The sequence below is a fragment of the Rhineura floridana genome, chromosome 1 (genome assembly GCF_030035675.1).
Source record: "Rhineura floridana isolate rRhiFlo1 chromosome 1, rRhiFlo1.hap2, whole genome shotgun sequence".
NCBI lineage: Eukaryota > Metazoa > Chordata > Lepidosauria > Squamata > Rhineuridae > Rhineura > Rhineura floridana.
Window position 1 is genome coordinate 139,216,707 of NC_084480.1, and position 17,717 is coordinate 139,234,423.

The window sequence follows — 17,717 nt, forward strand, 5'->3', positions numbered from 1 at the left end:
TTTGAGAACTTTCCCTTTTTGGTGGAGTTCAGTCAGTAACAAATTAATTTTAGAAGACTATAATTATAAGAAAAATCTGGCAATATAAACATCCCAAACCATGTGGTCTCTGAGATATCTAAATTAGTCAGTGATGATGTCATAATCTGGCCCAAGTTTCCAATAGATTTCTTGCCAGCCTGTGTGGGTGAGCTCTTCATAAGATAAGGCATCTAAGTTAAGGTAAACCAAATCTATAATTATAAGATGATTATGTAAAAACTTAATAGCTACACAAATTGCCAACTTGTAATAGGAGAAACAAGGGAAGATGAATATAAATGCTGTTAATCATGTTTAGCTGAATACTGGGAGATGCCTATTTTCAAGGCTACTCCATGCATTGTTTACAAAATATTGGCACAATCCTGTGTGCGCCTTGTGCAGAGCAATATGAGGGCAGTTCTCTGAAGTAGAAAGACTATGTGGAATAGCACTTGGGAGGAAAAGAGCACTGCAGCAAGACTAGATCATTTTTTCTCCCTTAGAGTATTTGATTATAGTTCTGACAATTTGCCAAAACTGATCCAGCCTATCGTGGAAAGGAACCAGGAGCATGTCTGCCTTCCCCACTCATCTAGTGAGTCTCCCCGACATCCAGTGTTATTTGAATATGTTCTAAATACATAGTATCCTACGTGCATAGATGGTTGATTACCACATTTTTTCAGAATAATTGACCATGTGATTTTGGTCTACACATGTGATTCTGCATGAGAAGAGGGTATTCAAACATTATACCTTGCCTAAACACTGGAAGTAGGGAAGATGTACCTGGTGGGCAGAGAGAATAGGTGCTCTTCTTTCTTTCTCCTTCTCTCCCCCCCCTCCAAAATCTGGCCCATTAGTAAAATAAGTATATTTTATTCATTGTAATGGTGAATTATACTATCTGGCCTAATCAAACTGCAGTAGAATTTTTTAAAAACTAAAAAGAAAACAGTTAATTGGAAAAATACACCGCTTTGTGAATTGACCATAGCTATGCATACACTTAAAAATGGTAACCTTTCAGACTGTTTATTATGTACTTGATTTGTAAGGAGCAGGAAGCAATCATCAGCCATTGTAAGCTGATTATCCCACATGCATGTCCTATACTATGACTTCAAAAATGGCTTCATGAATACTCATTAAGAAAATGTGAGTGGTGTTGGATAAGTAGCAGCTGTTCCAATGCTTGCTTTCCTTTCCCCCTTTCCATTCTTTTTTGCTTTTGTATTGTTTCTCTGACGTCGTGAGCCTGCAGGCAGAGGTCGTCTTATCTTTCAATATAGGTATTAAGTCTGGCATTGCTAACGTGCTGCCCTCCAGACACTGGACTACAATTATTATAATTAACTACATTTATTAGTTGCTCACTACATAAAACGTCTTGAAGTGACTTAGAGTTGTAAAAAACATACATTACAAACAAAGATTTAAAACAACAAAGGCATAAAACAACATTATTTAGAAGCGAATTCCTCCAACGCTATTGTAAAAGGAAGGATCATACTCCACCCTACTAAGAGAAGAACACCAAAACAGGCTAGGGTATCAGCATACCATATGATCCCTATTAAAACCTAAATGCATAGGTAAACAGGTTCCTGTCTTCATCTGGCACCTAAAAATTGATAATGATGGTACCAGGCCAATCTCCCAGAGAAGAGCATTCCTCAGCTGGAGAGCTAATACTGAAAAGGGCCGTTCTAATGTTGGTGCTCTCCACATCTCCCTCTGGGAGGGCACATGAAGAAGGGCCTCAAATAATGAATGCAGGGGGGCTAGGCAGATTCATGTAGGGAGACGTTAACAGTGCCTCAGTCTTCTCTGGACTAAGCTTCAGTTTCTTGGCTCCCATCCAGTCTGTTACTGAAGCCAGACACCAGTCCGGCACATCCACGACCACATCTGCAGATGGAAAGGAGAAACAGAGCGGTCTGCCACCTCTGACAACATGCTCCATGGCTCTGGATGACCCTAGCCGTTTCATGTATTTTTTAGAGGTTTCGTTTTTAAATATGTTTTTTAAGAGGTTTTGTTTTCAAGATGTTTTTAATATTTTATCACCTGTTTGCTGCCCTGGGCTCCTTTTGGGGGGAAGAGTGGGATATAAACTGAATAAATACATAAATATATTTAGAACAGGATGGGGATCCTTTTTGGCTCCACAGGTCAGATCTATGCCAGAATCACCTTGTGGGCCAAATTTGACCGGGAATGAGGGGTTAAATCCTGCTGCATTGGCTGTGGGGCCTGCTCTCAGCAGGGAACAGGCATCCACAGCCAATGCAAAATTGAGCCCACCCTCCTGCCCATCAGCTGATGTCACAAGTTACATCAGCTGATGGACTGGAGGGCATGATTTGGAAAAAATGCTTGCTGGGGCTGATGGGAGGTATAGTCTAACAACAGCTGGAGGGCACCGCATAGGCTATCCCTGTACTAAGTGCTTAGAAAATAAGCACTTCCTAAGTATTAATTATTGCTATAAAGTGGTGATGCACAATGATAACAACTAGTGAACAGCTACTAGTGGTCACGGTTGGAGACAGATGTAACCTTTGTAGAGCAGTAGGGCCACTTTGTAATCACCCTCACCATGTTTCGGGCACTTATTTTTCTCTCTCCAGGGTTGAGCACTGAGAAAAAGAGTGGTCCTTAAAGTTGCAGCAAAAGCAAGCTGCAGACATTGCCAGTTCTCTTGCATATTTTGCCACCAGGACATCACTGCTCCACTCTGTAGAGTAGTTTTAGAAATGGTTTTCTCATTTTTTAGTAAGGGCATGTACATACTGTGTGACACGGGCATTCAGTGCTTGATGGAAGCACTTTTTTGGAGTGCTGTACACACCATGTCACTCTCATGCCACCCTTGTTCCACACTATTTGTCAATGTAAAGCACATTCTGCTGGAATGGTTATAATCTGTTTTGTGCTGAGAATGCACTTCTCAAGCGTTTGCTGCATACATGTGTACACAGAGAACGTTTTCTCAGGTCAGCTGAGCTACTGAAGTTGCAGAGCTGTGCCACTCCCCCTCACCATGTTTAACTTGTCTATGAATGAACTAGGCAAAATAGGAAGCAAGACAGTAACTTACAGAGCAATCCAACTCAGAGGAAGACGGCGGAAGTTGTGCTGGAGCAAGAGAAGCTGGCGTAAAGTTCTGCCGCATCGAATTACCATTCAGGAGCCCCTGGGTTGGCCGAAAGCTGGCTTAGCTGGGAGCTGTGCACAGGGACCAGAAAGTAAAAGCCTGCTCTTCCAAATACCCCTACTGGGGTGTAAGCCCTCTCCATTAACTTCTATTGCAATTATTTTCTTAGACTGACCTTTTTTCTGGTGTAACTTTTGCCTGAACTGGGACCTGCAGGAGTTGGATGTGGCCTAAGTCTCCTCACCTTGGCCCCTCCCCTGACACGTCCTCGACATGCCACCTTTTGGGGCCTTATGCTGGCTCCCCTTGAACCGGTCTTGGCTGAGCTGGCTGGGTCCTGGCTCAGCCAAACTGAGGGACTTCTGCCAGCATAGGCCAGCTGAGCCAGGACCCAGCAGTCTCAGCTGGAGATTTGCCACATCTAACGTCTCTCAGTCCAACGTAAATGCAAGTTGGATTATGCCCTTAGCTGCTTATCCAACCCTGTATATCAGTATATCAACACACTAGTTTCCAGCTCCTCTATTTTGAAAGACGGTGAACAATAGATTTCAAAAAAGGTCTGTGGAAACACTGATGGAGGGGAGCTTGAAAACACACCCACTTAAGTGTATAGACAACACAGGTAGAAGCTGCCACTTTTGATGATGCTATTGTGTAAAGGTGTGTACAGTTGCAATCCGCAATGTATAAAAGCATATTGTGAACAAATAACCCCGTGCATTTCAAAGGCTCCATGTGTGTACACAACCTAAGGCAACGGATGAATGCATAAAAAAATGTCCCTCCTGAAGCACTTGGGGATTTGAGAATGGGATACCCAACTGAAGCATAAGGGACTGATGGCTGATCCAATGTTCAGCTTCTCTCTGTCTGTTGTGCAAACTGTGAAACCGTGAAGAAGCTGGGCTTACACAGCAGATGAAGAATCTAGTGTGGCTTCTCTTCAAATATTACCCTTGCATACAAAAGATGACCTACTCATCTTTTCCTTTAGTTCTCTTTTTCTTTGCCAAAAGGCTGAAGAATGTGTGGCCCTCCAGATGTTGTTGGACTCCAACTCCCATGCTTCCTGACCATTGGCCATGCTAGCAAGGACTGCTGGGAGTTGGAGCTGGAGCCCCATGCTCCCTATCCCTGCTCTGCCACTCCAGTGCAGTCGTCAGTGCTGTTGAACATTGCTGCAATAAGTCCCTTTGCAAAAACAAACAGTAAAGTTGAGAAATTGTTTGTAAGGCAAGTGCAGCGTTTCCAGGCTGGAGACTGATTCTGGTTGCATAGAGATGCCTTTTTTAACCTTAAGCAGGAGCAGTTGGGTCACATCATCTGCTTCAGGCAGCACTGAGAGGAGGAGGTAGATAAAATACAGGAATCAAAGGGTGCAGTGAGGTGTTTTTTTTAGTGTTGGCCCCATGGGTGCATGGGTGCCATTTTTGATTCTGCTTCAGGCAGCATAATGTCTTCAGCCAGGTTCTTGGCCTGAGATTGATCCTGCATCTTTAGGAGAAGAGAAATTCAGCCAAGTGCAGGTGTTCTTGCAATACTGTAATGGGAAAAACCACAAGGTGGAATTCTCCCTTCCCCCTGCACAACTTTTAAAGATACAAAAGACCTCTTGGAGGCTGGGCCTGGCAACCAAGAGGTCTTCTGTATCTTTAAAAAATGTGCAGGGGGGGAGGGAGAATTCCATTTTGTGTTTTTTCCCTTTACAGGGTTGCAAGAACACCTGCACTTGCCTGACTTTCTCTTCTCCTAAAGATGCAGGATCAGTCTCAGGCCAAGAACCTGGCAACCCTAAAGCAAAATGCATTTGGGGGATTGTTACTTTTCTGGAAATGGATATAGATTTCACCAGCAAAAGAAACAATGGGACTACCATTAAGCAAAACTCAAGAGGCATTAGGAGATACTTGTGGGTGGCTGGTTAGAATGATAGACTGTCCTGCTCCTGCTCCTCCGGAGTCTTTACTTACAACTGAATAAACAAACACTATTGCTTATCATGGTAACGCCTTTCAGAAGTGTGGCCATGTTAGTCTGTCACACGTCAATTTTCTTTTTTTAATTTCCTGACCTATTATATTAATAAGGTGGAACTAAAATAGCCTAAAAAAATAAACAAGCACAACCTCAACTTTGGTGCCCCTGCTGGTTAAAATTTGGTTTCACCAATTAAAATGGACTCCTAATGATGAATCAATTAAAGTTTTTGATTACTCTTTTGATTCAACTATTTAAAGCTTGAAGCCTTAGTCATTTTCTCATCAAAGTTTTGAACATCAAGCTGATTATATAATCTTGTGGAAAAGTTATCCTTCTGCAGAAGTCAAACAAATGAAAATAATTCTCTCTTCCATTCAGACAGCTTGCAGAGGAAGTGAGAAAGATACATCTGTCTGTAGGAATGGCTTAGCTTCTTTGTCCCCAAAGATTGCAGTGGTGGGAAAAGAAAGATAAAATTCTGTTGAGATGACTGAAGAGGATTCTTGGGATCAGGATTCTTGGGATCAGGATTCTTCAAGTGAAGAAGATGATACCTTTTCTCATGCTAACAGAAATGAACCATATGTTTCCCATAGAAAAGCAAATGTTTCTACAGGAGACAGCATAGACTCTCTGGGTGATCAGTGTGCACCAAGGCCCCTTCCCAGGTATGTTTGTTCTTGTAAAGTTGACCGAAGGGCCAGGTCTCCTCAAAGAATGAAACATCATACCCGCCAGATGTGTTTCACTCATAAACAGGAGTATCCATGCTATGCAAGAACTGCCAGCGACACAAGTGTGGATGAGGTCCTCACCCTGCTGCCAATGCGTCAGCGAAAGACAAGTCACAAGCTTCGACGAGAAGAGGAGGCCGCGATCACACTCCAGTCTGCCTGGAGGGGTTGCCAAGTCAGAAGGGATATTGACAAAATGAATAAGGCTGCCACCCAAATTAAGGCAGCTTTCAGAGGCTACATGACCCGGAAGGAATTGCGTCTGGGATTCCATGGTTATGGCAGGACAGATCAGCGAATGTTAAAGAAAAAAATGAGGGATGAAAACAAGAGCAAGTCTTTCCCAGGCCCCCTAAATTACCTTCAGAAGTTGGTTGTGGCATCTGAAGCACACCCTGAGAGCCAGAGCATCTTCCTCACAAGCGAAAAACCAAGGAACTATCCAAAAAACATCATAGAAGATTACCCTCTTTTGAATCCGAACGTCACCTTCTTTGAAATTGAGTCTGCCCTCAGACCCAATACGGAAATGTTCACCTACACTTCTTTCAATGTCTTTGCCACTGGAATAAAGAATAGGAGATATCAGGATGCTGCCACTACAATCCAAGCTGCTTGGAGGGGGCACCAAATCAGGCAGAAAGCAAGTCCAGGAAAAAGACCCAGAAAGTCTTTCTGTTCTAAATTTGCCATCAAGAAAACCTCTTGGAAACATGCATTGTCGGGACAGACTCTCGAGGAGCATGAAATCCACCAGATCTTTGCTGCAAAGTCAGACCTCCATGAGGGACGTAAAGGCACTATTTCTTTCAAAAATGTACCACGGATTCGAAATATTAATATATATGCAGTGGTGAAGGGCATGCCAGATTCTTCCCCAAAGCCTAACATATCCATACGGGTGCTGAGCCCAAATGCCGTGGTCCAGGGATATGAGAGAGATATGAGCAGGGGGGTGCAGGCACTCTATACGGTCAAGAATAATAGTGCTTCAAGACCATCACAGATCCTCATTCATGTGAATATGCAGAAAGGAAAGGATGTTCGCTTAAAATCTGAAAAGAAGAAGCAAAACTCTTGAGGATGCCCCTCCAAAGGTGCATGTGCATAGTAAAAGCCTCTCTGAGAAACTGTACATAGATTCAGTTTTGATTGTAAATGATGTATCATGTAGTCAAGCATGGTCTATCTTAGGGTTGCCAGGTCTCCATTTTTCACCCAGAGACTCTGGATTTTTGGGGTCCTCTGCTGGTCTCTGAGTGAGTCACTTTAATCTCCAGAGTCTCAGCTTTCATCTTTTAAAAAATAAGGTTGCTAGGTGGTCTGGTTTCCAAGATACACGCCAGAATGTCAGCCACCCCCAACTTCTGTTAAATGACTCAAAGCTGGCTGCTCCAACCCCGCCCTTTCAGGTTTGTAGCCAATAAGTGAATTCAGGTTTGTGATTGACAAGGCAATAGATAGACCCCATTGCAAGGCCAGAAAACTGCTGTTTTTTCCTGTTTATCTGAAAATCTCATAAATTAAGTATATAGCTTTCAGTCTTTTTCTCTCTTGTGTGCAGGAATCAAACAAGTTTAAATTTTCCTGGGGTGTTGAAGAGGGCAGTGTTTTGAAAACCTTCCCGATATGAAGCTTTAACCCAATACTTGCTTTTCTGGGAGTAATCCCACATACCTGGAGTAAACCCCATTGAATTCAATAGGACTTACTTCTGAGTAGACATGGTTAGTATTGTAAATTAATGGGGCTTTTGAGTGAACATAGCAAAGAATTATGTTTGTATTATAAATATTTCTCTCCCCCTCCAATCCTATTTTAAAGCAGTTAGGCAGGACTTAGGTATCACTGCTTTTATTATGTAGGAAACAAATACCAATTTTATTTTATTTTATTTTTTAAAAAGTTCTGCAATGACCAATTGGTTTTGACAATAAACTATTACATGTGGTGTATGTATTATTACATCTCCAGTGTGTGTGTTTATATGGAGTCTTTCCAACAACCCTGTGAGGTAGGGCTGCCTACCGGAAACCAAGGCAGCTCATAATAAGAAATAAATCCTTTTAAAATCCAAGAACCATAAAAGCAAGTATAAGCAGCTGCAAAACACCTTAAAGTGGCGTGATTCAGAATTTGGGGTTGGGTGAATGAAGTTCCTTATCATTTGAAGTTGCAGTTCTGTGCATGCTTTCCTGTTTGAGTAAGCCCCATTGAGTACATTGGGACTTGCTTCTGAGTAAACAAACATAGGATTGCACTATAAATATCTTTACAGTCTGTGTAAATAATAAACATCTTTGACAGTCATGCTTATATAAATATTTCTTCATATTATGTCCTGATAAGTATCCGATTTCACACTATGGTTGTACATGATTATTTCCTCTACATTTTAAGTGTGCCCTTCTTCCTTGGGGTGGCCATGGTTCCCCTCTGTTGTTTTCATCCCGAGGAGCAGATTAGGCTCTGAGATGGCAAGTAGCCCATGGTCACCCAGTAAACATTATAGCTCATTGCCATTTTAAAAAAATAATTAAAATGATTTATATGCAGGCAAACTTTATTATGTAGATCCACACAATAGATTTAAAGCACATCCAACTCATATTTAAAGCTCATGACTTCCCCTAAAGAATCCTAGGAAGTGTAGTTTCCCCTCACAGTTACAGTTCCCACCACCCTTAACAAACTACAGTTCCCATGATTCTGTGGTGGGATTCATATGCTTCAAATGTGTGTTGAATGTGCTTTAAATGAATGGTGTGGATCTGCCCTAGGTATGATGTGCATTCATTAGTGAATTAAAAAGAACAATTTTAAGATACTTTTTTAAACAGGGGAAGGGCTATAGCTCAGTAGGAAGGCATATGCTTTTCATGCAAATGTCCAAAATCCAATCTCCAATCCAATCAATACTATTGCCTGGAAGCCTGGAGAGCCAATGCTAGTCTATGTCACCAGTACTGAGCTAGATGGTACCAAATGGCCTGAGTCGGTATGGCATGTTCCTTTGTTCCTAAAAATGGAAAGAGACCCAAGGGCCGCAGTGCCTCTAAAATTTATTTATGTATTTTATTTACAACATTTATATACAGTTTTATTGTAAAAAATCTCAAAGTGGTTTACAGAAGGATCTCAAAGTTGTTTACAGAAGGAATTAAAATTTATTGGCAAAAACAGTTAAAGGCAGGTATTTAAAAACATTCAAAATAATAAAACCAAGAATGAGTTAAAAACAGATAAAAACACAATAGCTTCTACGTGTCTGGGTAGGCTTGCCTAAACAAAAATGTTTTTAGCAGGTGCTGAAAGGAGTACAATGAAGGCATCTAATGTCAATAAGCAGGGAGTTCCAAAGTGTAGGTTCTGCCACACTAAAGGAATGATTTCTTACAAGAGCAGAACAAATACTATGTGGAACCCGTCACATGGAAAACACACCTTGAACATGGCCTGGTAGCACATCAGCAACCAGTGCAGATTTCAGAGCAGAGATATTATGTGCTTATAGGATCTCACTCATGTTAGCAATCGTGCCACAACATTCTGCACTAACTGCAGCCCCTGGGTCAGGTTGTGCTGCATGGGGATTTCTGTGACCTTGGCTGACTGGCTACCAGGATTTTTTTAGTTTTGATTTTTGGTTAGGAATCCTGATTGGTTGTGGGGGACTGAGTTTTCTACCTTACTGATGGGAATCTTGTTGTGATTGGTATGATATTGCATTTAGAAAATCATCATTGTCTTTTTTTTCCGCATTTCATTTACCTTCAACCTCACTCCCTTACATCCACAGAAGCAACAACAGTGGTTCCTTGTGCTCAGCTGAACCCCTTTAAACCCACTGATGATGCACCTTGTTGGTTGCATGACGGTTTGTTTCTTGCCCAATAGTGGTAAAACAGAATTCACAGTCTGGGAAGTGTGACTGCCATTATTGTTCCCAAGCTGCTCCCTGTGAAGGTAGACCAAGCCATGTGTGTTTTCTCTTTGTCAATTATTATTCACTGGTATTGGGTTAGCTGTCCAAGTGAGTTTATAGTAACTCACAGGGTAGGCAGGAAAGAGCAGAGAATCTTCTTACGCATACTCATTTCTCAAATCACTTTCTGAAGTGAAGGGTCAAATCTGTAAAGAGGTTTGGAGCAGCCACGTTAAAAAATAAGGGCAGGGCATTCCAGGCAGGGGGCTGCCAATCCTACTTGGATATGGATGTCTTTGTAGAGGATCCCTAGTCAAGCTTTACCAACAGCACAATCCAAACCATATCTACTGAGAAGTAAGTCCTATTGAGTTCTGTGAGGCTTAGTCCCTTAGTAAGTGTGTTTAGAACTGCAGCCTTCAGGGACATCCATTTTTACTCCTGAGTGCTCCCATCTAACATCTCCACAACACTAGGCTTCTTTCTTCCTACAGTGGCCTTCTGCTGACTGGCCTGGCCTGAGGGCACTTAAACCCTTCTTGCCAGAAGCAAGTAGGCTAGATTAAATATTCCCTACCCAGGCTTCATCTTTTAGTTAAGATTTCTATCTTAACTTCCAACCAGAGAAATGTTTTTGTTTGAATTGTATGCACCAAGCAACTGTGGTTGATGCTTAATGTATCAAGCGTAATGACATCACTAGAGCCCACCCCTATGATATCACATGGGGCCACCCGTGATATCACCCAGGCCCGCCAGCATGACATCACTAGCACCCACCCCTGAAATCTCAGGGTTTGGGATGCTTCTGACCTGGCAACCCCAGTCAATCTACACATAGAAATCAGGGACTTTGAGGGGGTTGTAGAGTTTCCTCCCTGGGAAAAAAAGGTAAAAGAAAAAGAACATGAAAATACAGGAGCAGGGCACTGACAACACATTATGACATTATGGCAAACTATTTAACCCATTTTCATCACTAAGGGCCTTTCCATACATTGCATGGCAATTGGATTACTGCAATGCACTCTATGTGGTGTTATCCTTGAGGTTAGCCTGGAGGCTGCAGCTGGTGCAGAATGCAGTGGCTAGTTTGCTTGCGGGGGCAAGCACTGCCAGCATATAACATCTTGCTTGTGGAATTTGCACTGGTTGCTAATGTACTACCAGGCCAGGGTCAAGGTGTTGGCAATGGAGTTTGGTATATATAGCAGTGGAGTGCATAAATAAATAGTCTGGTAAGACTGGTGGTTGAAAAGGTTTGTTACTACTGGAAAATAAAAGCATTCTGAGTACGTTCTGAGTGCAGACGTACATGTGACCATTATGGAGTCACTAGCTCATAAGAAAAAGGGAGGAAAGCCTGAGAAAAACAATCTAAGTATCAACAAGTGGTTTCTAAAGAAGAAATGAGGGAGGGAAGAATAGGTTGCCTTTTTCTCTATTCCCCCCTTCCCCCAGTTCACTGGTTTTGGTTACTTGTTACAAGCATTGATGCTTTATTCCCAACAGTTGGTACTATCATACAAGGCTCTATACAGCTCAGGACTAGGTCACTTGAGAAACTTTCCCCCTTATATATCCAGTAGGTCAAAGCGGTCTGCAGGAGAACTTCTGCAAGTTCCAAACATCTCAGAAGTCTGCTTCTTAGTAACTCATGGCCAGGCTTTCAGTGTGGCTGCCCCTGTTGTGTGGAACAGCATTCCTGGCGAAATACAACAGGCACCCATTGTCTGCACTTCCAGAAAATAATTAGACATTTTTGTTCCCTCGGGGTTTCTTAGCTAGATGAATGGGTCTCTGCTATGGATGGACGTGTGTAGTGTGTGTGTGTATGTGTGTGTTTTAAACTTTTAAAATGTTTTTCTTGTACATTGCCTTGCTATACTTGTATAGAAGGTGATTAATAAAATAAATAAATAATAAACCTGAGTTTGCCATCATATGTATACAACAGGAAACTGCAGCCTGTCCTGCCTTTGGTGAGTATGTTTGTGTGATATACATGGCTCCAATACATCTGTCTCATTCATGGATTACATTTCTACAAAAATCTCACATATGTATCTAAAAATAATAATGTGTGAAGCTGCTTTGAATTTAGGTTGATGTGTGTGCGTGCTGATGCTAAGTATACCTTTTAGACCGAGATGTATGGTTGATGCTTTTAATGTGTGTGACCCATTTCTAAATCAAGTGTGCAGTCTGGGCCTTATTCAGATATGCATGTTCAATCAAGGAGAAAGCAGTGTCAAGCGGTCATTTGCGTGTGTAGATGAACCATCAAAATTATGCGCCCAAGTAGGGTTGCCAAGTCAGAAGCATCCCAAAACCTGAGATTTGAGAGGTGGGCCCTAGTGATGTCATGGAGGCGGGCCTGAGTGATGCCACGGGGCAGGCCCGAATGATGTCATGGGGCGGGCTCAAGTGATGTCATGGGGCGGGCCCGAGTGATGTCATTAAGCACGATACATTAAGCATCAATCACAGTTGCTTGGAGCATACAATTAAAAAAAATATCTAATTGGAAATTAAAATAGAAATCTTCGCTAAAAGATGGAGCCTTGGTAGGGAACATTTAATCTAGCCTACTTGCTTTCGGCAAGAAGGGTTTAAGTGCCTTCAGGCCAGGCCAGTCACCAGAAGGCCACTGTAGGGACAAAAGAGCCTAGTGTTCTGGAGATGTTAGATGGGAGCATTGGGGAGTAAAGATGGATGCTCCTGAAGGCTGCAATTCTAAACACACTTACTAAGGGATTAAGCCCCATAGAACTCAATAGGACTGACTTCTGAGTAGATATAGTTTGGATTGTGCTGTTGGTAAACCTTGACTAGGGATCCTCTGTAAAGACATCCATCTCCAAGCAGGGTTGGCAACCCCCTGCCTGGAATGCCCTGCCCTTATTTTTTAACGTGGCTGCTCCAAACCTCTTTACAGATTTGACCCTTCACTTCAGAAAGAGGTCTGAGAAATGAGTAAGAGTAAGAATAAGAAGTATCTTTTAAAATTGTTCTTTTCAATTCACTCTTGAATGCACATCATACCTAGGGCAGATCCACACCATTCATTTAAAGCACATTCAACACCCATTTGAAGCACATGAATCCCACCACAGAATCATGGGAACTGTAGCTTGTTAAGAGTGGTGAGAACTATAACTGTGAAGGGGAAATGACACTTCCCAGGATTGTTTAGGGGAAGTCATGAGCTTTAAATGCGAGTTGGATGTGCTTTAAACGTATTGTGTGAATCCACTTAATAAATTTTGCCTGCATGTAAATTGTTTTAATTAATTTTTCAAAATGGAAATGAGCTATAAACTGTAGTGGGTGACCATGGGCTACTCACCATTTCTCAGCCTATCTGCCCCTCAGGATGAAAACAATGGAGAACCATGACTACCCCAAGGCATACTTAAAATGTAAAGGAAGTATTGTACAACCATAGTGTGAAATCAGATACTTATTGGGGCACAGTATGACAAAATATTTATATAAGCATGACTATCAAATATGTTCATTATTTACAACAACCTGTAAAGATATTTATAGTGCAATCCTATGTTTGTTTACTCAGAAGCAAGTCCCAATGTATTCAATGGGGCTTACTCAACCAGGGAAAACTGTACCCTCAAGTGATAAGGTTCTTTTTACAAGCCTTTTAAGTTGAGACCTTATCCCAGTCTGTGTCTGTGTTGGAATTGCTTTTTAATATGTTTTTAAACCTTTTCTTAAAAAAAAAAGTTTTTAAAGCTTTTAAAAATGTTTTTAAAGATGTTTTGTTTTAATATATTTTAAAGTCTGTTTTTATGATTTTTAAAGTGTTTTTAGTGCTTTTGTTTGCCGCCCTGGGCTCCTACTGGGAGGAAGGGCAGGATATAAATCAGATAATAAATAAATAAAAATAAATAAATAAACTTCATTCACCCAGCCAAAAAAATTGGAATCATGCCACTTAAAGCTGTTTTGCAACTGTTTATACTTGTTTTATGGTTATTGGTTTTTAAAGGGATTTATTTCTTATTGTGAGCTGCCTTGGTTTCCAATCACCAACCCTACCTCACAGGGTTGTTGGAAAGGCTCCATATAATAGTTTATTGTCAAACCAGTTGGTCATTGAGGAACATTTTTTAAAATCAGTATTAGTTTCCTACATAATAAGAACTATGATACCTAGGTAAACCCTGCCTAATTGCTTTAAAAATAGGATTGGAGAGGGGGGGAGATAGAAAGATTTACAACACAAACACAAGACTGTGCTATGTTTACTCAAAAGTCCCATTAATTTACAGCACAATCCTAACCATGTCTACTCAAAAGTAAGTCCTAATGGAGTTCAATGGCGTTTACTCCAGGTTCATGGAAAGCAAGTATTGGATGAAATACTTTCATATTTCATAGCCCAGGGACTGACTCTTGCACACAAGAGAAAAAAAAAACCCTTTAAGCCATATTACTTACGCAAACTGCAAAGCCACCATTTTCTGACATTGAAATTAAGCCTAGGCATGTCTGGATCAACAAGTCACAACCCTGGCTTCATTTATTGGCTACAATCCTGAAAAGGTGGGGTTAGAGCCAGAGCCTGGAAAAGTTACTTTTTAAAACTACAACTCCCATCAGCCCCAGCCAGCATGGCCACTGGATTGGGCTGATTGGAGTTGTTGTTAGAGCTAGGAGCTGTTATAAAGATCTGTAAAACAGATTTAACAGTCATGTGGGGAGCAGTTGACGTTTTGGTGTATATCTCAGGAACCAGACCACCTAGAAACTTAATTTTTTTTAATATTAAAGCTGAGAGTCTGGAGATTAAGGGATGCTAGCCGGAGAACCAGAGGGGACCCCCAAAAACCAGAGACTCTGGCCAAACACTGGAGACCTGGTAACCCTACACCCAAGATAGAATTTTCTGATAAGAATGTAAGTCTATAAGAAGAGCCCTACAGGCTCAGGCTAGTGGCCCATTTAGTCCAGCTCCTGTTCTCACAGTGGCCAACCAGATGACTATAGGAAGCTCACAAGCAGGACCTGAGTGCAAGAGCACACTTCCCAATTGTGATCCTAGCAATTGCTTTTGAGAAGTCTTCTTCCTCTTTGAGAGTGGAGGCAGAAAATAGCAATTGTGGATAGTAGTCATTGATAGTCATTCCCTCCATGATTTGTCTAATCATCTTTCAAAGCCATCAAAATTGGAGGCTATCACTACATCTGATAAGAGCAAATTCCATTGTTTAACTATGCGCTGTGTGAAGAAATATTTTCTTTTCTCTGTCTTAAATCTTCCAGCATTCAGTTTAATGGGATGTCCCTGAGATCTAGGATTAGGAATGAAGAACAAAAATGTCTCCCTATTAGGGTTGCCAGGTTCTTGGCCTGAGACTGATCCTGTATCTTTAGCAGAAGAGAAAGTCAGCCAAGTGCAGGTGTTCTTGCAACTCTGTAATGAGAAAAACCACAAGGTGGAATTCTCCCTTCCCCCTGCACAACTTTTAAAGATACAGAAGACCTCTTGGTTGCCAGGCCTGACCTCCAAGAGGTCTTCTGTATCTTTAAAAGTTGTGGAGGGGGGAGGGAGAATTCCACCTTGTGGTTTTTCCCATTACAGCGTTGCAAGAACACCTGCACTTGGCTGACTTTCTCTTCTCCTAAACATACAGGTTCAGTCTCAGGCCATGGACCTGGCAACCCTACTCCCTATCTACTTTTTTCCATGCCATACATATTTTTATACACCTGTATCATGTCCCCTCTTACATCTCAAACATTGTGGGTGATATCTAAAGTTGTGCCAGTCCCCCAACCTTCCAGAGCAGATATTGGGGGCACACAGTTGGCTGCAGGGGGAGGAGAGGAATTAGAAGTTCTCTTTGCATGAGAAGAAGTCCATTGTGCAAGCAGGCAGCCACAGCTGTTTATCTTCCTTTCTTTACATTCAGTTACATTCAGCCATGAGTGATCAGGTGTTGTATAACCTAGTAATATGTATGCATCATGAACCAGTGATTAAATTACTTAGGTTGTAATCCTGTGTACACTTATCTGGGAATAAGTTTTAGGAAATTGCACTGCCCAGACGTCTGGCATAGCACGATGAAAGAAAAACATGAAATCCATTCACTGGAGATGATAGATAGCTAAGTCAGCAGTTTATACAGGGTCAACATCCTATTCGTGCTATATATTTTGTCTATATGCTGAAAGAAGAATTGGAAACTATGTTTTGAGAAATATGAATTTATCTGGAGGGAAATCTGATTATTTTAAAAACTTAATCTTTGATTGCTTAATATCACTAGGAACCTATAATTTGAGCATCTTTGCCTAAATTGCTGATAACTGTTAAATATTCACTGCAGAACTAAGAGAGATTTCAGATATGAAGCTTAATTGAACTCTCTAGTAAATCAGTCTGTAATGCAAATGCACTAACACACAAAAGTCCATTCAGTTTCAGTTCACTTCTGAATTCTGTCTGGTATCAATGGCATTCCCATGCAGAACAAATATCACAGAGATACTCAGTAGTGCTTTTGAATATCATGGAAAACAGTAGCTAAGGTCACCTTAAAATACAATATTTGCAAACAACTAGGCTCAAATGTAAACTAGTTTAACCCTGGAGTTTTCATAGAATCATAGAATAGTAAAATTGGAAGGGACCTATAAGGACACTGAGTCCAACTCCCTGCTAAATGCAGGAACCCAACTTAAAGCTGTCCAACTGCTTCTTGAATGCCTTCAGTGTTGGAGACCCCACCACATCCCTATTGGTAATTGGTTTCACTGTCATACCCCACTAACAGTCAGGACGTTTTTCCTGATGTTCAGCTGAAATTGGAACGAGAATGAAATTGGCGCCTGAGCAGGAGTGTTTGATCAGAGCTCCACAAATCTCCACATTTTATTACACTTGCTGATAAGAGACTGATTAGGAGAGCGTGTATGTATGCTTTTTCTTTTACTACCTTTTTAAAAACTTAGTTTTTAAACTTTAAATTTTTATTTTTTAAAAAAAAAATTAACTTTTGGCTTTTACTTCATTTATTTTAACTTTGTCTGAGTTCGACATGATTACATCTGGTGTATGGCAGCCTTTTACATTATATTTTTACATTTGTTATCTATACTCACCTCTGTGCTGCAGGAACGAGCTCTGCTAGCTCTACTAGCTTAACAAGAGAAAACAAAGAAGTCTTTTTTTGTATATTTTTGTAAACATAATGATTTGAGTAGAAGAAGAGAAGTAATAAGAGATAAGGTGCCCTTCCAGCAGCAAGCAACAGTGAACAGTGTAAATTGGGGCAGATGCATTTATACTGCTGAAAACAGTTTAAATAGCTGAAACTTTCACCTTGAAAAGCCAAACTGCATTAAAAGATATGGTGCTCACCAGAAAAGGCTACAGGACTCAGAGCATCGTCCCCCTGGAAGGGTATGTCCCTTTAAACAAACTTAAGCAACAGACAAAAATCACCCAATTTTTCGTGAACAGAGAAGTTTTTTTATAACTCTTTTATGTTTGATCATATGTCCTCACATGCCCCAAGTCCCATCTTAGATTGGACTCTAGACTGTAAAGGAAATACTCAAGTTCATAGTGAGATCTTAACCTGTGCAAACTTAGCAGCTGAGCTGGCTTTTGCTGAGCACAAGACATCCATAGGGTTAATTCAGTCATCTGCAAAGGACAGTCAGTCAAATCACCAATTAAATGACCTAATGCTTAAGTAATTTGAGGAGTTGGCCATCAAGGAGGAAAAGATAAAGCAAAATGACCCCTCAATCAATTCAAAGTGAGTCACCACAAGGTGATTCTTCATCAATTGAGGGTTGCATTTATTTGCTGATGAAAGAGATTGAACATATAAAATCCTTTTTATCTGTGAGCAAC

The 17,717-nt window shown here is 41.1% G+C and overlaps 1 long non-coding RNA gene across 1 annotated transcript; it reads right to left on the reverse strand.

Moving 5' to 3' along the window:
- Positions 1 to 1,443: 1,443 nt before the first annotated feature.
- On the reverse strand, positions 1,444 to 17,083 carry LOC133387975 (uncharacterized). The gene is made up of 4 exons (XR_009763608.1): positions 16,958 to 17,083; positions 6,263 to 6,464; positions 3,128 to 3,255; positions 1,444 to 1,935 (listed from the first exon to the last, which is right to left on the reverse strand). It is a non-coding gene; the product is annotated as an uncharacterized LOC133387975 (long non-coding RNA).
- Positions 17,084 to 17,717: the final 634 nt, after the last annotated feature.